General features: G+C 48.4%; 1 protein-coding gene across 1 annotated transcript in view; it reads right to left on the minus strand.

Moving 5' to 3' along the window:
• Positions 1 to 24,367, minus strand: part of LOC147112876 (peptidase M20 domain-containing protein 2-like) — a 214,112-nt gene that overhangs the window by 110,835 nt on the left and 78,910 nt on the right. The gene's annotated exons all lie outside the window — the stretch shown is intronic.

The raw sequence follows: 24,367 nt of genomic DNA on the forward strand, positions 1-24,367 counted from the left end.
AGAAACGGAGCGACCTCAGGCCATCCTGGTGGGGGACGGAGGTGTAGAGGGATTGTACATCCATAGTGAAAAGGAGGAGGTTGGGGCCAGGAAACTGGAAACTGTTAAAGTGGCGGAGGGCTTCGGAAGAGTCACGGATGTAGGTGGGTAGAGACTGGACAAGGGGAGAAAAAAGAGTCGAGATAGGAAGAGACAAGTTCCGTGGGGCAAGAATAGGCTGAAACGATGGGTCTACCAGGTCAGTCCTGCTTGTGGATCTTGGGAAGGAGGTAGAAGCGGGCTGTGCGGGGTTGGGGAACTATAAGGTTGGCGGCCGTGGGGGGAAGATCTCCAGAGGAGATGAGGTCAGTGACAGTCTTGGAAACGGTGGTTTGATGTTTGCTAGTGGGGTCATGGTCCAGGTGGAGGTAGGAGGAGGTGTCGGAGAGTTGGCGTTCAGCTTCCGCTAGGTAGAGGTCTGTTCACCAAACAACAACAGCATCACCCTTGTCAGCAGGTTTAATGACAATGTTGGGGTTGGATCTGAGAGAATGGAGTGCTGCAAGTTCAGAGGGAGGTAGGTTGGAGTGAGTGAGGGGAGCAGAGAAATGGAGACGGCCAATGTCACGACGGCAGTTTGCAATGAAAAGATCTAGAGAGTGTAAGAGGCCAGAGGGAGGGGTCCAGGTAGAACGGGAATTCTGAAAGCGGGAGAAAGGGTCAGCCGTGCGGTGGGGAAGACTCCTAGCCAAAGAAGTGGGCATGGAGATGAAGGCAGCGGAAACAGAGCTCAGCATTGTGCCGAGCTTGAAATTCATACCGACATCTCTTCCCACCTACATCCACGACTCTTCCGACGCCCTCCGCCACTTTAACAGTTTCCAGTTTCCTGGCCCCAACCGCCTCTTTTTCACTATGGACGTACAATCCCTCTACACCTCCATCCCCCACCAGGATGGCCTGAGGGCGCTCCGCTTCTTCCTTGAAGAGAGGCCTAACCAGTCCCCATCCACCACCACCCTCCTCCGCCTGGCTGAACTTGTTCTCACATTGAACAACTTCTCCTTTGACTCCACTCATTTCCTCCAAATCAGAGGTGTTGCTATGGGTACCCGCATGGGTCCTAGCTATGCCTGCCTTTTCATGGGATATGTGGAACACTCTGTTCCAGTCCTACTCGGGTCACCTCCCTCACCTCTTTTTCATACATTGATGACTGTATCGGTACCGTTTCCTGCTCTCACCCTGAACTAGATAATTTCATTCATTTGGCTTCCAATTTCCACTCTTCCCTCACCTTCACATGGTCCATCTCTGACTCTTCCCTTCCCTTCCTCGACTTCTCCATCTCTATCTCATTCTCTGGGGTTAGGTTATTGACAAACATTCATTACAAGCCCACTGACTCCCACAGCTACCTGGACTACACTTCCTCCCACCCCGCCTCCTGTAAGGACTCTATTCCATTCTCCCAGTTTCTCCGTCTCCGCCGCATCTGCTCTGACGATGCCACCTTCCATACCAGTGCTTCCGACATGTCTTCCTTTTTCCTCAACCGAGGATTCCCCTCTACAGTGGTTGACACGGCCTTCAACCGTGTCCATTCTATTTCCCGCACTTCTGCCCTCACCCCTGCCCCTCCCTCCCGGAGCCACGATAGAATTCCCCTTGTCCTCACCTTTCACCCCACCAGCCTCCACATTCAACGGATCATCCTCTGCCATTTCCGCCACCTCCAGCGTGATCCCACCAGCAAACGCATCTTCCCCTCACCTCCCCTTTCATCTTTCCGTAGGGACCGTTCCTTCGCAACACCCTAGTCCACTCCTCTATCATCCCCAGCACCCATTCCCCTTTGCCCGGCACCTTCCCATGCAAGCGCAGGAGATGCAACACATGCCCTTATACCTCCCCCCTTCCCACTGTCCAGGGCCCCAAACACCCCTTCCAGATGAAACAGTGATTTACTTGTACTTCTTGCAATCTAGTATACTGTATTCGCTGCTCACAATGTGGTCTCCTCTACATTGGGGAGACCAAACGCAGATTGAGTGACCGCTTTGCGGAACACCTCCGTTCAATCCGTAAGGAGGACCCCGAGCTTCCGGTCGCCTGTCACTTTAATTCACCGCTCCAATCCCACTCAGACCTCACTGTCCTCGGCCTCTTGCATTGTTCCATGGAAGCTCAGCGTAAGCTCGAGGAACAGCACCTCATCTTTTGATTAGTCACTTTATAGCCCTCTGGGCTCAACATAGAGTTCAACAATTTCAGATCATAACCTCGGCCCCTATCATATATATATTTTTTATTCACACTTTGTTTGCGTCTTTTCTTCTCTCCCACATGGCAGCTGTCTTTCATTCTGCCAGCGCAATTTACATTTCATCTAGAGCCATCCTTTGTTTCTTAACCTGTCCCATTACCATCCCCTTTTGCCTTGAATATCTCTTAATGCCTCTTTACTTCTCCTGCCTTCCATCCTATCACAGACCTTCCCTTTTGATCTTTCATCCCCACTCCCATTTCCCAGCCCCTAAACTTGCTTTAAAATTTGTTCCATTTCCAGCTTTTTTCCAGTTCTGATGAAAGCTCATCAATCTGAAACGTTAACTCTGTTTCTCTCTTCACAGGCGCTGCCTGACTTGCCGAGTGTCTCCAGCATTTACTGTTTTCATTTCACCCGTATCTTATGTGGGCAGGAGCGATTCTTTGTTCTGGGCTGCTGAAGTTGGATTGTTAAAGATAGGTTACTGCAGCAAACCATGATTAGAAACATCCAAATTTGTTACACAGCACTAACATTTGGATGCATTTGCTTCCTGTATTAGTTCTTGTTGCTGTGGAGTGCCCTATGATTGTTTTTTCTTTGCAGTATTTTCTGCAGTATTGTTTCTTGCTGCTGCAATTCAGCTTGCGGCAAACAAAGTGGTGAGGATGAAAATTCCTTTGGGAGGTCTAAATATTTAGATGAGGAAGAAGCATTCACGAGGTGCCAACAAATGCAGGTTCAAAGACACCTGAGGGGTTACATAAAATAGTCTGTTATCCCAGGATCCTTATTTAATCGCCCAGATAATCCAAGCATGGAACATCAGAGGATGTCTGTCTTCACGGCTTCTGCCGTATAGCAGTGTCATTTCCTGGAGGCTTACCTGCAGACAACAGGTACCACATCGATGGCTTTTCTCACAGTTATCTATTAAACATTTATACCACTGGATCTTTCCAAGCCACCAATATATGCAAAATCTGCCACTTGACTATATACAGATGCATTAGGAAAGTGACAGAAACTTTGTTTACAAGGAGCAACATGTTCATCAACTTCCCTGTGAACAGAACCCAGAATATATCCTGGGTGCCAGGATTCCCAAGAGCACAGGGCATAGTAGATGGCACCTAGGCGGTTTGATCCCTCTAGGGAGGGTGCCCTGAAATGCCAAATGGGGAAGCCCTCCTTGCACCCACCTCATGCAACAGCACATCCATTTTCCCAACGGTCATTAGGGGTTCAGTGTTGCACCACTCAATCACATCGCCACAAAATACATTTTCTGCCTTTACATTGGGTTTCATTTCACTTCATTTTTGCCTTGCACATTATCCCTATCCCATCCCTCTGCAGCCTTGAAAAGGTTGGCAGATATTAAAAAATGATTTTAACATTTTATATAGGCTGTAACAATATGTGCTCTCGTATATAGTTACTTACACCATGCTAATTATTCTAAAAACTGACCCCACAAATCTGGGAATAATCAACTCAGAACACTGTAAACCAGCCAACAAATCAATCCCAACACAGATTTTGCTGGTCTCAGAATCAGTGCTACAAGCCTAGACTTTCATAAGAACATAAGAAATAGGAGCAGGAGTAGCCCATTTGGCCCCTTGAGCCTGCTCCGCCATTCAATAAGATCATGGCTGATCTTCTACCTCATCTCCACTTTCCTGCACTATCCCCATATCCCTTGATTCCCTTAATATTCAAAAATCTATTGATCTCAGTCTTTAATATACTCAACGACTGAGCCTCCACAGCCCTCTGGGGTAGAGAATTGCAAAGATTCACCACCCTCTGAGTGAAGAAACTTCTCCTTATCTCAGTCCTAAATGGTCGAGCCCTTATTCTGAGACTGTGACCCCTGATTCTCGACTCCCCAGCCAGGGGAAACAACCTCCCTGCGTCTACCCTGTCAAGCCCTGTAATAATTGTGTAAGTTTCAATGAGATCACACCTCATTCTTCGAAACTCTAGAGAATATAGGCCTAGTCTACTCAACCTCTCCTCATAGGACAATCCCTCCATTCCAGGAACCGGTCTGGTGAACCTTCGTTGCACTCCCTCTGTGGCAAGTATATCCTTCCTTAGGTAAAGAGACCAAAACTGTACACAATACTCCAGGTGTGGTCTCACCACGGCCCTATATAATTGCAGTAAGACGTCTTTACTCTTATACTTAAATCCTCTTGTAATAAAGGCCAATATACCATTTGCTTTCCTAATTGCTTGCTGTACCTGCATGTTAACTTTCTATTTTTCCTACCAAAGTGGACAACTTCACATTTCTCTACATTATATTCCATTTGCCTTGTTCTTGCCCACTCACGTAGCCTGTCTATATCCCCTTGAAACCTCCTTGCATCCTCCTCACAACTTACATTCCCACCCAGCTTTGTATCATCGGCAAACTTTGATATATTACATTTGGTCCCCTCATCCAATTCATTGATATAGATTGATATATGAGGCCCAAGCACTGATCCTTGCAGTACCCCACTAGTTACAGCACGCCAAACCAAAAATGACCCGTTTATTCCTACTCTCTGTTTCTGTCCATTAACCAATCCTCAATCCAAGCTAGTATATTACCTCCAATCCCATGAGCCCTAATTTTGTTTAATAACCACTTGTGTGGCACCTTATCGAATGCCTTCTGAAAATCCAAATACACCACATCCACTGGTTCCTCCTTTTCTATTCTGCTAGTTCCAACCTCAAAAAACTCGTCAAACACGATTTCCCTTTCATTAATCCGTGTTGACTCTGCCCAATCCTAATTATATCTTCTAAGTGCACTATTACCACATCCTTAATAGATTCTAGCATTTTCCCTACTACTGATGTCAGACTAACTGGTCTGTAGTTCTCCGTTTTCTCTCTCCCTCCTTTCTTAAATAATGGGGTTACATTTGTTACCTTCCAATCCGCAGGAACCGTTCGGGAATCTATGGAATTTTTGAACATGACAACTAACGCATCCACTATCTCTATAGCCACTTCTTTCAAAACCCTAGGATGTAGGCCATCAGGTCCAGGGGATTTATCGGCTTTCGCCCATTAATTTCTCCAGTACTATTGTTTTACTAATACTAATTTCTTTCAGTTCCTCATTCTCACTAGAGCCTTGGTTCTCCACTATTTCTGGGAAGTTTTTTGTGTCTTCTTCTGTGAAGACAAACACAGAGTCTGTGATTTTTTCATTGGAGGTGGGTTGGGTGCAGGTCAGGTCATTTCCGACTTCCAGTCCCGCCCCCAACTGCATCTGGTGCACAGACGTGATTTTACGTGGATTGACCTTGTTAAGCCCGCTCTGTGGGCTTGCTGGCCAATTAAGAGGAAGCCGGTCAGATGACATCATTTGATGACGCGTCATCTGCCAGTTTTCTTAAAGGGACTACACATAAAAAAAATTGACAGCTGATTTTTCCGTTTTTGACAACATTGAGGTGCTGCAAACACTGACAATCACTGTACAAAGGTGAGCTCTTGCACCCAGGCTCTCCAATGACTCCCTCCATAGGCTGTAATTGATGGCAGCTGCAGGTGAGGTGACAGAAGCAATCTGTCACTGGTGAGAGAGGTTCTCCCAATAAGGTGGCACTGGAGATGGATTTCAATACTTGTTATCTAAAGAAATGTGTAAATGCATTAAAAATGAATTTCCCAACATTTTCTTACCTCTGAGATTCACCAGTGCAACATTGGATCCTTCACACCACTTCTGCAGTATCATCAATCCAGAAACATTACCTGGTGTGGTGTCCGGATGTCAGGAAACCCGAGGCAGAAGCGGCAAAATTTAAAAATAGCTGGTCAACTACCCGTTAATAGGTAGGTAATTAATTGGCTTTAATCCTCTTCCCGCCACTAGGTGTCGGGTCCATGTGCAAGTTTGGGACCCGACACTTGGGAATAGTGTTTGGAGGCAGGTTGACGGTGAGATCACAACCCGCCATCAATCAAAACAATTTTAACTTTTGACCCGCCTCCAAACCCGCCCACACAGTGCTGATAAAATTGCGGCCAAGGTATTTGTTTAATTTCTTTGCTATTTCATTATTCCCCATTATAATTTCTCCTGTCTCAGCCTGTAAGGGACCCACATTTAATTTTGCTAATCTTTGCCTTTTTACATACCAATAGAAGCTTTTACAGTCTGTTTTTATGTCTCTTGCTAGTTTTCTCTCATATTCTATTTTCCCTTTCTTTATCAATTTCTTGGTCCTGCCGAATTCTAAAATCCTCCCAATCCTTAGGCTTACTGCTCTTTTTGGCAACATTATAAGCCTCTTCCTTTGATCTAATACTATCTTGAACTTCTCTTCTTAGCCACGGTTGGACCACTTTTCCTGTGAGGTTTTTGTGCCTTAAAGGAATGTATATTTGTTGTAAATTATGTATTAATTCTTTAAATGCTAGCCATCATACCTTTTAATGTAGTTTCCCAATCTACCTTGGCCAACTCGCCCCTCATACCGATGTAGTTTTCTTTGTTAGATCTAAGACCCTAGCTTCAGATTTAACTAAATCACTTTCAAACCCAATATAAAATTCTATCATATTATGGTCACTCTTCCCTAAAGGCCCGTTTACTACAAGGTTATTAATTAACACTTTCTTACTGCACAATACTAGATCTAAAATAACCTGTTCCCTAGTTGACTCCTCAACATACTGATCTAGAAAACTATCTTGCATACATTCCATGAATGCGTCCTCCACACTATTACTGCTAATTTGGTTTGCCCAGTCTATATGTAGATTAAAGTCCCCTGTAGGAACGGAGGTTCCTAGCTGAAGAATTGAGATCGACGCAGAGAATCAAAAACAATAAAATTTAATGAATAAACGAAGTTAAACAGTAAACTGCTCGATACAATGCAAATAGGTCTGGTCTGGTTGAAAGCCTCTCTAGAACTGCCAGAAGGTTCCGAGCACTGACGTCATGACGTCATCACGTTCTTCCCGCCGTTGGGGGATCACGTGATGGGCGGCATGACGTCATCACGCGGAGTAAAGGAAAGAAGCCATAGTACAGTTAACAGATACATTAAAGGTGCAGCCCCCGGTTGCACTACATTGCTGTTAAAGGAATTATAAACAATTGTCCTGAATCCCCTGGTGGCTCCGCCACATATGCCCCCCCAGAATTGTCTTTAACAGAAAAGGTAAGACGAGAAGGGGGTCTGACGAGTCTGTCCGACCGACTGCGATACTCTGGCAACTGGAACGGAGCGCTAGAAGATGAACTGGCAGTTGGCCGTGGTTGGGATGGTGCTGCAGGCGTAGGAGAAGAAGTGGCTGGCTGTGGCTGTACTGGACCGACGGTCGATAGTGAATGCCCACGACGAGGCGGTTGAGCGGTGACAACTGGCTTGCTCAGATCCAGATGAGCCGGTTTTAACCGGTCGATGGAGATGTGGTCAGGCTTACCGCTGACGTCGACTATGAAAGACTTGTCACCTGACAAGATGACGCGGAATGGACCAGTGTAAGGTGGTTTGAGCGGGTCTCTGTGAGCATCTTGACGAATGAAAACGTATTCGGTGCTCTTAAGCTCCACTGGAACATGAGAGTGCTGCAGGTCGTGATGAGATGTAGGCACTGGGATGAAATTCTTAGCCACCTCTTGGTGGCTGACGAGCTGCTGAGCTGTGGACCAGGGTTCCGTGTGAGGAGGAAGAAAATCGCCAGGAACTCTGAGTGGTTGGCTGTAAACCAGTTCTGCAGAAGAAGATTGCAGGTCGTCCTTAGGAGCCGTGCGAAGACCCAGCAGCACCCAAGGGAGCCTGTCCACCCAACCACAGAATCACAGAATCAGAATCACAGAATCACCACAGTGCAGATAGAGGCCATTTCGGCCCATCGAGCCTGCACCGACACATATCCCACCCTATCCCCGTAACCCCACATATTTAACCCCCTAACACTAAGGGTCAATTTATCATAGCCAAATCAACCTAACCCGCACATCTTTGGACTGTGGGAGGAAACCGGAGCACCCGGAGGAAACCCACGCAAACACGGGGAGAATGTGCAAACTCCACACAGACAGTCGCCCGAGGCCGGATTTGAACCCGGGTCCCTGGCGCTGTGAGGCAACAGTGCTAACCACTATGCCACCGTGCCGCCCAGTCCCATGAAGACTAGCACGCAGTGCAGCTTTAAGGGACCTGTGAAATCTCTCGCACAGACCGTTTGCCTGTGGATGATAGGCGGTGGTGCGATGAAGCTTGGTACCCAAACCCTGAGCCACGGCATTCCAAAGTTCTGAGGTAAATTGAGATCCTCGGTCGGAGGAGATGTCGGCCGGTACCCCGAACCGAGCCACCCATGACGAGATGAAGGCTCTGGAAACGTCCGCATCTGTGGTGGCAACCAAAGGAATTGCCTCTGGCCACTGGGTGGTGCGATCTACCATGGTGAGGAGATGCGTGAAACCATGAGAAGAAGGGAAAGGGCCAACCAGGTCCACGTGAACATGGTCGAAGTGACGCTCTGGAACTGGAAAAGTGGACACTGGGGCCTTAACATGGCGTTGGATTTTGGACTTCTGGCAACTCACGCAGGTATTGGTCCAGTCACGGACGTCGAGATGCATACCTTTCCAGACGAACTTCTTTGCCATGAGTCGTTGTGAAGCCCTCATACCAGGGTGCGACAAACCGTGGATTGCGTCGAAAACTCTCCTGCGCCATTCAACTGGTACAATTGGTCGGGGGACTCCCATTGAGATGTCACAAAGGAGTGTGGTCCCTGTGGCCTGAAAACTGACATCAGCCACTTGTAAGCTGGAAGGTGTGGTCCGGTATGCCTGCACTTCAGGGTCTGCAATCTGTTCTTCTGCCAAACCAACATAGTCGATTCCCAGGTGGACTGCGTGGACCGGGGCGTGGGAGAGACAATCCGCCACCAGGTTGTCCTTGCCAGACACATGTTGTATGTCTGTTGTAAATTCTGATATGAATGTAAGATGACGTTGTTGCCGAGCCGACCATGGTTCCGCTGTCTTGGCCATGGCAAACGTAAGTGGCTTGTGGTCTATGAAAGCCGTGAATGGGCGTCCTTCCAGTAAGAAGCAAAAATGGCGGATGGCCAGGAAAAGTGCCAACAACTCCCTATCAAAGGTACTGTATTTGCGTTCATTTTTTCGCAATTGGCGGCTGAAGAAAGCCAGTGGTTGCCACGTGCCGTTGACCAATTGCTCCTGCACTGCCCCGATGGCATAGTCAGATGCATCTGTGGTAAGGGCGATGGTTGCACCTGGAAGAGGATGTGCTAACATGGTCGCATCAGCCAAAGCGTCCTTAGTGTTGAGGAACGCCTGATCCATCTGGGGTGTCCAGCCGATGGGGACTTTACCCGATTTACCTTTTATAAGAACATAAGAACATAAGAAATAGGAGCAGGAGTAGGCCATACGGCCCCTTGGGCCCGCTCCGCCATTCAATAGGATCATGGCTGATCTGAATCTAGACTCATGTCCACTTCCCTGCCCTCTCCCCATAACCCCTAATTCCCTTATCTGCTAGGAAAATGTCTATCTCCATTTTAAATTTATTTAATGTTGCAGCTTCCACAGCTCTCTGGGGTAGCAAATTCCATAGATTCACCACCCTCTGAGTGAAGAAGTTTCTCCTCATCTCAGTTTTGAAAGGGCAGCCCCTTATTCTAAGATTATGCCCCCTAGTTCTAGTCTCACCCATCAGTGGAAACATCCTCACCGCATCCACCCGATCAAGCCCCCTCACAATCTTATATGTTTCGATAAGATCGCCTCTCATTCTTCTGAACTCCAATGAGTAGAGTCCCAACCTACTCAACCTTTCCTCATACGTCAACCCCCTCATCTCTGGAATCAACCGAGTGAACCTTCTCTGAACCGCCTCGAGAGCAAGTATATCTTTTCTTAAATATGGAAACCAAAACTGCACGCAGTATTCCAGGTGTGGCCTCACCAATACCCTGTATAACTGCAGCAAGACTTCCCTGTTTTTATACTCCATCCCCCTTGCAATAAAAGCCGAGTTACAGCGAAAATTTTGTCAGCCTCCGCAGCGAGTGTTGCGCAGTCTTCTATTTCAGATCTGGCCAGGGCAGCTTCAGGCAGTTGGCTGAGGAAAATCTCGCGGAATAGGAAACATTCCCGTTCTGAGCCCAGGAGTGTGAGCATTTGGCTCATCAACTCTGAAGGCTTGGAGTCCCCGAGCCCAGGCATCGCGAGTAATCGACGGGCGCGCTCCGATTTTGTGAGCCCGAAAACCTGCAGGAACCGTGCTTTGAGGGTTTCATACTTGCGCTCCGTTGGGGGTTTTTCGAGGAGGCTGACAATCCGAGAGGCGGTAGAGCTGTCGAGTGCGGAGACCACATAAAGATATTTGGTCTGATCTGCATCGATGTTCCTCGGGGCGAACTGGGCCTCGACCTGAATAAACCACGAGGGCACTTGCTGCTCCCAGAACTGCAGTAGCTTTAGTGAAATGCCGTTTGCTTCCATGCTGTGCTCTTCTTTTGTGAAAACGTTCACAAAAACGGGGTCACCAATGTAGGAATTAATGAATTCCTATGAATAACTGAGATCGACACAGGAGAGCAATTAAACAGGTCTTTACTCAAAGGAGATGCCACAGGGACTGTCTGGGCAGCCCCGTGGTTTGCGATGTGACGTCATCGCGTTTGCCCGCGCTCTTAAATGGGCCACGCCCCGTACATGCAAACCCTATATACAAAACACAGTAATGCCTAACACAATGGTACAGGTTTAGGCTGTATGAAAAACAAAAAACAGACAAAAAAACATTTTTTATTTTTTTTTGCTGGAAATCACAGCAGGTCCGGCCGCATCTGTGTAGAGAGAACAAGCCAACGACGACTCGAGTCTGGGTGACCCTACGTCAGGTGGGGTTACATGTAGCGTGACATGAACCCAAGATCGCGGTTGAGGCCGTCCTCATGAGTCTGTTTTTTGTTTTTCATACAGACCCCAGCATCTGCAACATTTGACCCCTTGTGACCCCACCTCATTGTTCTTTGATGTAATGTTTTCCTGACTAACCTGTTTGGACACCATTCACACCTTTGATCGCTGTGATTATCTCTCTGCTGAGGTGTGATAAATGGCAGTTAGAAAGATTACCTGTAATCATCTGACATTATTCTCTGACTATATAAGCTGTGTCTTTATGCATCTCTCCACTTCACCTGACGAAGGAGCAGCGCTCCGAAAGCTTGTGATTTCAAATAAAACTGTTGGACTATAACCTGGTGTTGTGTGACTATTAAATTATGTTTATCCAAATGCTCTGTTACTGTTTCCTTAATAATGGACTCCAACATTTTGCCAACCACAGATTTTAGGCTAACTGGTCTATAGTTTCCAGCTTTTTGTCTACTTCCCTTCTTAAATAAGGGTGTTACATTAGCAGTTTTCCAATCTGCCGGGACCTTTCCTGAGTCCAGGGAGTTCGAGAAAATGATCACCAATGCATCCACAATCCCTACCGCCACTTCTCTCAAGACCCTAGGATGTAGGCCATCAGGTCCGGGGGATTTATTCATCTTAAGCCCCATTATTTTACTGAGTACCATCTCCTTAGTGATTTTAATCGTGTTTAGCTCCTCCGCCTACCCCCCCCCCCCCCATGCCCCCTGTTTGTCCAGTGTTGGGATATTTTTAGCGTCCTCTACTGTAAAGACTGATACAAAATATTTGTTCAGTGTCTTTGCCATCTCCATGTTCCCCACCACTAGTTTCCCGGTCCCATCCTCTAAGGGACCAATGTTCACTTTAGCCACCCTTTTTCTTTTTATATAGCTGTAGAAACTCTTGCTATCTGTTTTTATATTTTTTGCTAGTTTACTTTCATAATCTATCTTCCCTTTCTTAATTAATCTTTTAGTTATTGTTTGCTGGCTTTTAAATGCTTCCTAATCTTCTATCCTCCCACTAGATTTGGCTAATTTATATGCCCTTGTTTTCAGTCGAATACTATCCTTTATTACTTTACTAAGCCACAGATGGCTGTCTTTTCTTTTACTCCCCTTTTTCCTCAGTGGAATATCTTTATCTTGAAAGATGTGAACTATCTGCTTGAATGTAGACCACTGCTCTTGTACCATCTTATACTTTAATCTGTTTTCCCAGTCCACTTTAGTCAATTCTACTCTCATACCTTCATAGTCTCCTTTATTTAAGCTTAGTATGCTGGTTTGAGATCCAACTCTCTCACCCTCAAACTGAATTTGGAATTCAACCATATTATGGTCACTCATTCCAAGGGGATCCTTTACTGGGACATTTTTTATTAATCCTGTCTCATTACACAGGACCAGATCTAAGATTGCCTGCCCCCTGGTTGGTTCAGTTACATACTGCTCAAGGAACCCGTCCCTAATACACTCTATGAACTCTTCCTCAATGCTGCCATGCCCAATTTGATTAGTCCAGTCAATATGAAAGTTAAAATCCCCCATGATTATAGCTGTTCCCTTATTACAAGCCCCAACTATTTCCTGATTTATACTCCGACCAACAGAGTTGCAACTGTTAGGAGGCCTATAGACTACGCCCACTAGTGACTTTTTCCCCTTATTATTCCTTATCTCCACCCAACTGTTTCACTATCCTGATCCTTTGACCCAATATCATTTCTGACTATTGCAGTGATTCCATCCTTGATTAACATAGCAACCCCACCTCCCTTTCCTTCCTGTCTGTCCTTCCTAATTGTCAAATACCCTTGTATGTTTAGTTCCCAGTCATGATTATCTTGCAGCCATGTTTCCGTAATGGCCACCAGATCATACCCATGTGTAGTTATTTGCACCATCAACTCGTCAATTTTGTTACGAATGCTGCGTGCATTCAGATAAAGAACTTTCAAATATGTTTTCTGACAATTTATTCCTGCTTTTACCCCTTTTACTACTTTACCTTTTTCATTATACATTCTGTCCCTTCCTGACATGCTCTGGTTTTTAATTCCCCCACTGCTACCTTGCTCTATTGCCTTCTCTGCTGTCATTTTTATTTTTCGCTCTCTTCAAACCTCCTCCCCACTAATTAGTTTAAAGCCCTCTCTACAGCCCTAGTTATTCGATTCGCCAGGACTCTAGTCCCAGCATTGGCCAAGTGAAGTCCGTCCCAACGGAACAGCTCTCTCCTGTCCCAGTACTGATGCCAGTGTCCCAGGAAGCAAAACCCACTTCTCCCACACCAGTCTTTGAGCCACGCATTTAACTCTCTAATTTTATTTACCCTAGCCAAATTTGCACGTGGCTCAGGTAGTAATCCAGAGATTATTACCCTTGTGGTTCTGCTTTTTAATTTGGCCCCTAGCTGCTCAAACTCCCTCAGCAGAACCTCCTTCCTTGTCCTATCTATGTCGTTGGTACCAACATGGACCACGACAACTGGATCCTCCCCCTCCCACTCCAAGTTTCTCTCCAGCCCAGAGGAGATGTCCTTAACCCTGGCACTGGGCAGGCAACACAGCCTTCGGGACTCTCGCTCTCGGCTGCAAAGAACTCTATCTATCCCCCGAACGATACTATCCCCTACCACCACAACATTTCTTTTAACTCCCCGCACTTGAATGGCCCCCCGCTCCACGGTGCTGTGGCCAGGTTGCTCACCCTCCCTGCAGTCCCTGTTCCCATCGTCACAGGGAGTAAGAGCCTCAAACCTGTTGGACAAGAGCAAGGGCTGCGGCTCCTCCAACACTACCTCCTGGATCCCCGTACCTGCCTCACTTCTAGTCACACCATCCTGACCCTGGCCACGGACTACATCTGAATTAATTAATCTAATTGGTGTGACTACCTCCTGATACACAGAGTCCAGGTAACTCTCCCCTTCCCTGATGTGTCTCAGTGTTTGAAGCTCGGACTCCAACTCTTCAACACGGAGCCGGAATTCCTCGAGCAGCCAACACTTACTGCAAATGTGATCACCGTGAGCATCAATGGTGTCCACCAGCTCCCACATATTGCAGCAGCAACACATCACCTGCTCCCCCATTCTATGTAATTAATTAAATTTATTAATATTATTTTTAAATACCCTCTGCCCCAATTCTAGATGATGAATATCGCACCTTAGAAACTATTAAATCACAGAGTTTAAGCTTAAAAAAGAGAGAAATACTTACCAACCAATCACTTACCCGCTTTCTGGTGACGTCACACTTGGATTACTTTTTACCTATCTCCTTCCCTCCGAGTTCCGAGTTCCGAGACTAGTAGGCCTTACCTGGTCTCTGGGGCCTTTTATAGCCCCGCTCTGCCGCTCGAGATTCCCGCCGACGCTGTGAGGCCTTACCTTGTCTCTGGGGCCTTTTATAGTCCCGCTCTGCCGCTCGAGATTCCCGCCGACGCTGTGAGGCCTTACCTGGTCTCTGGGGCCTTTTATAGCCCCGCTCTGCCGCTCGAGATTCCCGCCGACACTGTGAGGCCTTACCTGGTCTCTGAGGCCTTTTATAGCCCTGCTCTGCCACTCAAGATTCCCGCCGACGCTGTGAGGCCTTACCTGGTCTCTGGGGCGTTTTATAGTCCTGCTCTGCCGCTCGAGATTCCCGCCGACGCTGTGAGGCCTTACCTGGTCTCTGGGGCCTTTTATAGCCCCGCTCTGCCGCTCGAGATTCCCGCCGACACTGTGAGGCCTTACCTGGTCTCTGAGGCCTTTTATAGCCCTGCTCTGCCGCTCAAGATTCCCGCCGACGCTGTGAGGCCTTACCTGGTCTCTGGGGCCTTTTATAGCCCCGCTCTGCCGCTCGAGATTCCCGCCGATGCTGTGAGGCCTTACCTGGTCTCTGGGGCCTTTTATAGCCCCGCTCTGCCGCTCGAGATTCCCGCCGACGCTGTGAGGCCTTACCTGGTCTCTGGGGCCTTTTATAACCCCACTCTGCCGCTCGAGATTCCCGCCTCGTACAACGGTTGCATTAACAGGGCCACCTTGGGGACGAAACGATGATAAAAATTGACCATCCCCAGGAATTCCTGGAGAGCCCTGACGGCCTGAGGACGCGGGAACGAGGTAACTGCCTCCACCTTCGTAGCCAGTGGAACGGCGCCTTCTGAGGTGATTCTGTGTCCCAGAAAATCAATGCTTTGTAAGCCAAACTGGCACTTGGCTGGGTTGATAATAAGGCCATACTGGCTGAGATGATAAAAAAGGGTACGCAAGTGCGTAATGTGCTTTTTCTTGCTGGTACCGGCGATGAGGATGTCATCGAGGTAGACGAAGATGAACGGCATATCGCGCAACACAGAATCCATGAGACGCTGGAAGGCTTGCGCTGCGTTCTTCAACCCAAACGCCATACAAAGGAACTCAAAGAGCCCAAAAGGCGTGGTGACAGTGGTTTTGGGGATGTCCTGAGGATGAACGGGCACTTGATGATACCCCCGGACAAGGTCTACTTTGGAAAAGATAGAATGCCCTGCCAGGTGGGCCGAAAAATCCTATATGTGAGGAATCGGGTACCGATCTGGAGTAATAGCTTCATTCAGGCGTCTGTAGTCGCCGCATGGTTGCCATCCACCGCCTGGTTTAGGAACGATGTGTAATGGTGAAGACCAAGGACTATTCGATCGTTGAATAATTCCCAGGCGCTCCATGGCATGGAACTCCGCCTTTGCGGCTGCGAGTTTACCGGGTTCCAGCCTTCGAGCCCGTGCATAAGCTGGGGATCCTGTCGTGGTAATGTAGTGCGCCACACCGTGCCTCGCGACTGATGAAGAAAAAGTGGGCCTGGTGAGCTCTGGAAACTCACCGAGAAGACGAGAGAACTTATCTGGAGATGGGGCTGCACAGGCAACTGACCAAAACACAGTGGTGCTGCGGTGGCAGGGGACCGAATGAAAGGTGGCCACGTTGATTAACCGGCAGTGCCGGACGTCGACAAGAAAACCATTGGCGCAAAAAAAATCTGCCCCCAGGATGGCCTGTGAGACTTTCGCCGTGATGAACTCCCAAACAAAATGCTGGCCGCCAAAACGCAACTGGACCCTACGCTTTCCGAACGTGCGGATGGCCACACCATTGGCTGCCTCGAGGGAGGGACCGTGACCGCCGGATTGAAGATCGAGCTTCGACGCTGGTAGGATACTGCACTGGGAGCCCTCAGGCCCTGTCGCCCTTCTCAGAAACCGCTGGTTTGAGGTAGTTTTTTTTGGGGGGGAAAAACTGCAGGGAGGACGGCAGCATCGGGCTTTCGCATCAAAACGAGCGTGGTATGCACACCAGCCTGCTGGCGGAGGAGTCGGCTTCGCTCTTGCGGGGGATGGGCGCCTCGTGGCCGCACAACATTGTTCTGTGATGGTGAAAATTTTATCCGCTTCTGCAGTGCGTTCAGCACAGTCCGTGATCGTGGAATTGGCCAAGGCTGCCTGTACTGGCTCTGGCAACTGGCAGAGAAACAGCTCCCGGAACAGAAAACATTCCGATTCCGAGCCCAAGAGCGTGAGCATCTGGCTCATGAGCTCTGATGGCTTTGAGTCCCCGAGGCCGGGCATGGAGATAAGTCTGTGAACGCGCTCCGACTTGGACAGACCGAAAACCTGCAGTAACCATGTTTTTAAAGCTTCGTACTTGCCATCGTCCGGAGGACTCCCGAGGAGGCTGACGACCCATGAGACCGTGGCGCTGTTGAGGGCAGAGACCACGTAATAATAACGGGTCGAATCCGCTACTACTCCGCGGATTGCAAATTGGGCTTCTGCCTGGAAAAACCACGCGGCTGGTTGTTGCTCCCAAAATTGCGGCAGTTTGAGGGTGACGGCATTCGTGTCCATGATGTAACTTCAACGAAAATTGTTCGAAGAAATCGGGGTCACCAATGTAGGAACGGAGCTTCCTAGCTGAAGAATTGAGATCGACACAGAGAATCAAAAACAATAAAATTTAATGAACAAACGAAGTTAAACAGTAAACTGCTGGATACAACGCAAATAGGTCTGGTCTGGTTGAAAGCCTCTCTAGAACTGCTAGAAGGTTCCGAGCACTGACGTCATGACGTCATCACGTTCTTCCCGCCGTTGGGGGATCACGTGACGGGCGGCATGATGTCATCACGCGGAGTAAAGGAAAGAAGCCATAGTACAGTTAACAGATACATTAAAGGTGCAGCCCCCGGTTGCACTACATTGCTGTTAACGGAATTATAAACAATTGTCCTGAATCCCCTGGTGGCTCCGCCACACCCCCATGATTACTGTATTACCCTTGTTACATGCGCCTCTAATTTCCAGATTTATACTCTGCCCTACATTACAACTACTGTTTGGGGGCCTATAAACAACTCCCACCAATGTTTTCTGCCCCTTCCTGTTTCTTAGCTCCCCACAAACTGATTCTACTTCTTGATTTTCGGAGTTAAGATCCTTCGGAGGAACAAATTTGGTTGCTTTGCACCTCCCATTAGCGCCCGAATAGGGTGCTAACGGAGCGCAAAGCAGCTAGCGTCTGGGCGTGGCTCCACCAACGCCTCCCATGAAATTCAGCAGGAGGTTAGTGGTGGCTCTAACCGTTAGCGCCCCATGGCGCTGCGCCGCCGGCGATGACGTATTCGCCATGCGCAACGCCCCGCTCACGCCCCAGCCGCGATATTTGGTAGTACCCCGACATACCACCGGACGCTATGTCCGAGGGGGTCAGGGGGGCCTACCTGCGGCTGAGGCTGCGCTATTTAAAGCCGAGGTCCCAGGCGGCCATTCTTTTTGCTGGCCGCCTGCCAGCACCTGTCTCCGCTCTCGTCCCCGACCTCCTGACCTGCCCCCACCCCCGCGGAGTGCCGACTGAGCTCTATGAGCCCGGCACTTCTTGAGTGCCGGGCTCTTTTGCCGGCACTCCGATCGCCGATGGCCCAGCAAGGCCCCTCCCCTTTAAGAAAGGAAGGTCTGCTATACCGCGGCGCCCCAAGAGGGAGGCGGGGAGCTTCCAGTAGCACCCCGCTTCTCTCTTGGGACGCTACCACTCAATTTCGGCTGCAGGGGTGCTAATTTTTCCGGGGCATTAAAAGTAGCGCCCCAGCGAAGTTAGCGCCCAAAAGAGGGCGCGACTCAATTTTTCCCCCTTTCTCTCTACTGTCTTTATCCCATCCTTTATTATCAGGGCTACCCCTCCTCCTGTTCCATTTTGCCCATCGCTTCTAAAAGTTAAGTATCCAGGAATATTTAGTTCCCAACCTTGGCCACTTTGCAACCACATCTTCGTTATGGCTATTAGATCAAACCTGTTAATTTCTATCTGCGCTATTCATCTATTTTGTTGCAAATGCTTCACGCATTCAGGTATAGTGCCTTTAGCTTTGACTTATTAATATTTTTTCCTGATGTCACCTTAGTCACTGATGCCTTATTATCTTTGTTACACTCTCTGTCCCATCCCGACCCACTCTGCTTATTTTTACCCAAAACTCTACTCTAACATTTCTCTTGCTGCTTTTCAATTTACTCTTTCCTGAATCCTCTCCACCCCCTCCATTAGTTTAAAGCCCTGTCTACTGCCCTAGTTATTTGGTTCACCAGGACACTGGTCCCAGCCCCATTTAAGTGGAACCCGTCCCAACAGAACAGCTCCCTCTTTCCCCAGTACTGGTGCCAGTGCACCATGAACCGAAACCCCTTCCTCCCACACCACTCTTTGAGCCACGCATTTAAACATCTAACATGTTTGTCCCTATGCCAATTTGCGTGTGGCTCAGGTAACAATCCAGAGATTATTACCTTTGAGGTTCTGTTGTTTAATTTGGATCCTAGCTCCTCAAACTCCCACACCAGAACCTCATTCCTAGTTCTACCTATGTTGTTGGTTCCTACATGGAGCACGACAACTGGAACCTTCCCCTCTCACTCCAAATTCTTCTCCAGCCGTGAGGAGATGTCTTTAACCCTGGCACCAGGCAGGCAACACAACCTTTGGAACTCTCGGTCACAGCTGCAGAGAACAGTATCAATACCCCTGACTATACTGTCCCCTACCACAACTACATTCCCTTTAACTCCCTCCACTTGAATGGCCTCCTGCACCATGGTGCCATGGTCAGCTTGCTCATCCATCCTGCAGGCTTTTCCCTCATCCACACAGGCAGCAAGAACTTCATACCTGTTGGACAAGGGCAAAGGCTGAGGCTCCTCCAGCACTGCACCTGGGGTCCCCTTACCTGCCTGAGTTGCAGTCACACCCTCCTGCCCCTGACCACTAACCAGACCTGTACCACTACCTAACCTAAGGGGTGTGGCTGCCTCCTGGATCAGTGTCCAGGTAACTACATATGGGTATGATCTTGTGGCCATTACAGAAACATGGCTGCAGGGTGACAATGCCTGGGAATTAAACATACCAGGTTATTTAACGATCAGGAAGGACAGGCAGGAAGGAAGGGGAGGTGGGGTTGCTATGTTAATGAAGGAAGGAATCACTGTAATACAGAGAAATGATATTGGGTCAAAAGATCAGGATAATGAAACAGTTTGGGTGGAGGTAAGGAATAATAAGGGGAAAAAAACACGAGTGGGCGTAGTCTATAGGCCTCCGAACAGTGGCAACTCTGTTGGACGGAGTATTAATCAGGAAATAGTTGAGGCTTGTAATAAGGGAACATCTATAATTATGGGGGATTTTAACTATCATATTAATTGGACAAATCAAATTGGGCAGGGCTGCCTTGAGGATGAGTTCATTGAATGTATTAGGGATGGGTTTCTTGAGCAATATGTAACTGAACCGACCAGGGGGCAAGCAACCTTAGATCTGGTCCTGTGTAACGAGATGGGATTAATTAAAAATGTCCTAGTAAAGGATCCCCTTGGAATGAGTGACCATAACATGGTTGAATTCCATATTCAATTAGAGGGTGAGAAGGTTGGATCTCAAACAAGCATGCTAAGCTTGAATAAAGGAGACTATGAAGGTATGAGAGCGGAATTGAGTAGAGTGGATTGGGAAAATAGATTAAAGGGTAAGACGATACATGATCAGTGGTGTACATTTAAGGAGTTATTTTACAACTTCCAAAAAAAATATATTCCACTGAGAAGAAAAGGGTGTAAAAGAAAAGACAGCCATCCGTGGCTAAGTAAAGAAATTAAGGATAGTATTCGACTAAAAACAAGGGCATATAAGGTAGCCAAATCTAGTGGGAGGATAGAGGATTGGGAAAACTTTAAAAGACAGCAAAAAATAACAAAAAGGTTGATTAAGAAAGGGAAGATAGATTATGAAAGTAAATTAGCAAAAAATATAAAAACAGATAGTAAGAGTTTTTATAGTTATATAAAAAGAAAAAGGGTGGCTAAAGTAAATGTTGGTCCCTTAGAGGATGAGACCGGGAAATTAATGGTGGGAAATATGGAGATGGCAAAAACACTGAATGAATATTTTACATCAGTCTTTACAGTAGAAGACACTAAGAATATCCCAACACTGGACAAACAGGGGGCTAAAGGGGGGGAGGAGCTAAACACGATCAAAATCACTAAGGAAGTGGTACTCGGTAAAGTAATGGGACTCAAGGCGGATAAATCACCTGGACCTGATGGCTTACATCCTAGGGTCTTGAGGGAAGTGGCAGCAGGGATTGTGGATGCATTGGTAATAGTTTTCCAAAACTCCCTGGACTCGGCAAAGGTCCCGGCAGACTGGAAAACTGCTAATGTAACACCCTTATTTAAAAAGGGCAGTAGACAGAAGGCTGGAAACTATAGACCGGTTAGCCTAACATCTGTGGTAGGTAAAATTTTGGAGTCCATTATTAAGGAGACAGTAACAGGACATTTGGATAATCATAATTTAATAGGACAAAGTCAGCATGGTTTTATGAAGGGGAAGTCATGTTTGACAAATTTGCTGGAGTTCTTTGAGGAAGTAACGTATAGGGTGGATAAAGGGGAACCAGTGGACGTAGTGTATTTAGACTTCCAAAAGGCATTTGACAAGGTGCCACACAAAAGATTATTGCTTAAGATAAAAAAATCACAGGATTGGGGGTAATATTCTGGCATGGATAGAGGATTGGCTATCTAACAGAAGGCAGAGAGTTGGGATAAATGGTTCATTCTCAGACTGGCAATCAGTAACTAGTGGTGTTCCGCAGGGGTCAGTGCTGGGTCCCCAACTCTTTACAATCTATATTAACGATTTGGAGGAGGGGACCGAGGATAACATATCAAAGTTTGCAGATGATACTAAGATGGGAGGGAAAGTAGTGAGTGAGGAGGACATAAAAAACCTGCAAGGGGACATCGACAGGCTAAGTAAGTGGGCAGAGATTTGGCAGATGGAATACAATACTGGAAAGTGTGAGGTTATGCACTTTGGCAGGAAAAATCGTAGAGCAAGTTATTATCTTAATGGCAAGAAACTGGAAAGTACTGAAGTACAAAGGGATCTGGGGGTCGTGGTGCATGAAATTCAAAAGGTTAGTATGCAGGTGCAGCAAGTGATTAAGAAGGCCAATGGAATGTTGGCTTTCATTGCTAGGGGGATAGAATATAAAAATAGGGAGGTATTGCTTCAGTTGTACAAGGTATTGGTGAGACCGCACCTGGAACACTGCGTACAGTTTTGGTGTCCATACTTAAGAAAGGACATACTTGCTCTCGAGTCAGTACAAAGAAGGTTCACTCGGTTAATCCCGGGGATGAGGGGATGGACATATGAGGAGAGGTTGAGTAGATTGGGACTCTACTCATTGGAGTTCAGAAGAATGAGAGGCGATCTTTGATGTGCCTCAATTATTCCGAGACTCGAAGTTAGCAGAACAAAAGTAAGGCTTTTATTAACTTAGAACATAACACGTAAACTAGAGAGATGTCTTCCTTCAGGAGGCTGATGCCCGACTGACTTAGATTACAAAGGAGCCAGGTATGGGCGGAGCCCTGCACACAACCAATTCCAGCACATTCCAATACATAATACATGAGGACTGGGGGAAGGGAAAAGACACAGAAAGCAGGCAGTTACAAGACACAGAAAACAGGCAGTGATGAATGGAATATATTTCATCACATTCACCCCTTCTATAGATTTAGTCTGTTCGGGGGTTTGATAGTCCTCTGCGACCGACGTGGCTGTTGTGGTGCCGCGGGTGTCGGCTGGGTGTCCCCGGTAGCCTCCTGGGTCTCTGCCGGGGGTGCCGCCGGGGTTGTTGAAGGGGTAGTTGGTGGGGGTGCCGTTGGTCGATGTTCTTCCGGGGGTGATGAAAGAGTAGTGGGTGGGTAAGGGTTGCTGTGATCGTCGTCGCTGCTATTGCCGTGGTTGTTGTCGATGCCGGCTGGGGCGACGTCTTTTATGGACACGGTGTCCTCCCTTCCGTCGGCGTGCCGGACATATGCGTATTGGGGGTTGGCGTGGAGTAGGTGTACTGGCTCCACGAGAGGGTCCGTCTTGTGGCCCCTCACATGCCTTCGCACGAGTACCGGACCTGGGGTGGAGAGCCATGACGGCATGGATACGCCTGAGGTGGATTTCCGAGGAAAGACAAACATTCGTTCATGAGGCGTGGCATTAGTGGCCGTACACAATAGCGACCGTATCGAATGGAGCACATCCGAGAGGACTTCCTGCCAGCGGGAGATAGGGAGGCCCTTGGTCCTTAGAGCTAGAGTGACTGCTTTCCACACTGTCCCGTTCCCTCGCTCCACCTGGCCGTTACCCCGGGGGTTGTAGCTGGTGGTACGGCTCGTGGCGATCCCCTTGGACAGCATGTACTGGCGTAGCTCTTCACTCATGAAGGACGCCCCCCTATCCGTGTGGATATAGCTCGGCATACCGAACAGGCAGAACAGGCTGTTGAGGCATTTAATGACCGTGGCGCTGGTCATGTCTGGGCAGGGGAAGGCGAATGGGAAACGGGAGTATTCGTCCACAATGTTCAGGAAGTAAACATTGCGGTCGACGGACGGGAGGGGGCCCTTGAAATCTAAGCTGAGCCGCTCGAAGGGCCGTGTAGCTTTGATTAAGTGGGCTCTATCTGGGCGGTAGAACCGAGGCTTGCACTCAGCGCAAGTGCGGCAGTTCCTGGTCAGAGACCGAACTTCCTCAATCGAGTGGGGTAAGTTACGGGACTTTATGAAGTGGAACAGCCGCGTGACCCCTGGGTGGCAGAGGTCGTTGTGGAGGGTCTGTAGCCGATCCTCGGTGGCGCTGGCACACATCCCTTGTGAGAGGGCGTCAGGGGATTCGTTAAGGGCCCCTGGCCGGTAAATGATGTCGTACTCGAAAGTGGAGAGCTCGATCCGCCACCTAAGAATCTTATCATTTTTAATCTTCCCCCTCTGTTTATTGTTGAACATAAACGCTACCGATCGCTGGTCGGTAAGTAGGGTGAAGCGTTTGCCGGCTAGGTAGTGGCGCCAGTGGCACACTGCCTCCACGATGGCTTGGGCCTCCTTTTCCACGGAGGAGTGTCTGATCTCGGGGCCTTGGAGGGTCCTCGAGAAGAAAGCTACGGGCCGCCCCGCCTGGTTGAGGGTGGCCGCCAAGGCGAAGTCGGACGCATCACTTTCCACTTGAAATGGAGTGTTCTCGTCCACTGCCTGTAGCGTGGCCCGCTCAATATCCTGCTTAATGCTTTTGAAGGCGGCGTGGGCCTCAGCAGAGAGCGGAAAAGAGGATGCTTTCAAGAGGGGGCGGGCTTTGTCGGAGTAGTTGGGGACCCATTGGGAATAGTAAGAAAATAACCCCAGGCACCTTTTCAGGGCTTTGGGAGTGTTGGGCAGGAGCAGCTCCCGTAGGGGGCGCAATCGGTCGGGGTCTGGTCCGATTTCCCCATTCTCCACCACGCTGCCCAGTATGCAGAGGCGCGTGGTGTTGAAAACGCACTTGTCCTCGTTATAGGTGAGGTTGAGTTTTTGTGCGGTTTTCAGGAACCTCTCGAGGTTCGAGTCGTGATCCTGCTGGTTGTGACCGCAGATGGTGACGTTGTCGAGGTAGGGGAAGGTTGCCTGCAAGTGGTGGTCATCGACCATGCGATCCATCTCCCTCTGAAAGACCGAGACCCCGTTCGTCACCCCAAAGGGGACTCTGAGGAATTGGTAGAGGCGTCCGTTCGCCTCGAAGGCGGTGTACGGGCGGTCCTCTGGTCTGATAGGGAGCTGGTG

This window comes from Somniosus microcephalus, chromosome 9 (genome assembly GCF_052327205.1).
Source record: "Somniosus microcephalus isolate GS21.2 chromosome 9, FLI_Smic_1.0, whole genome shotgun sequence".
Lineage (NCBI taxonomy): Eukaryota > Metazoa > Chordata > Chondrichthyes > Squaliformes > Somniosidae > Somniosus > Somniosus microcephalus.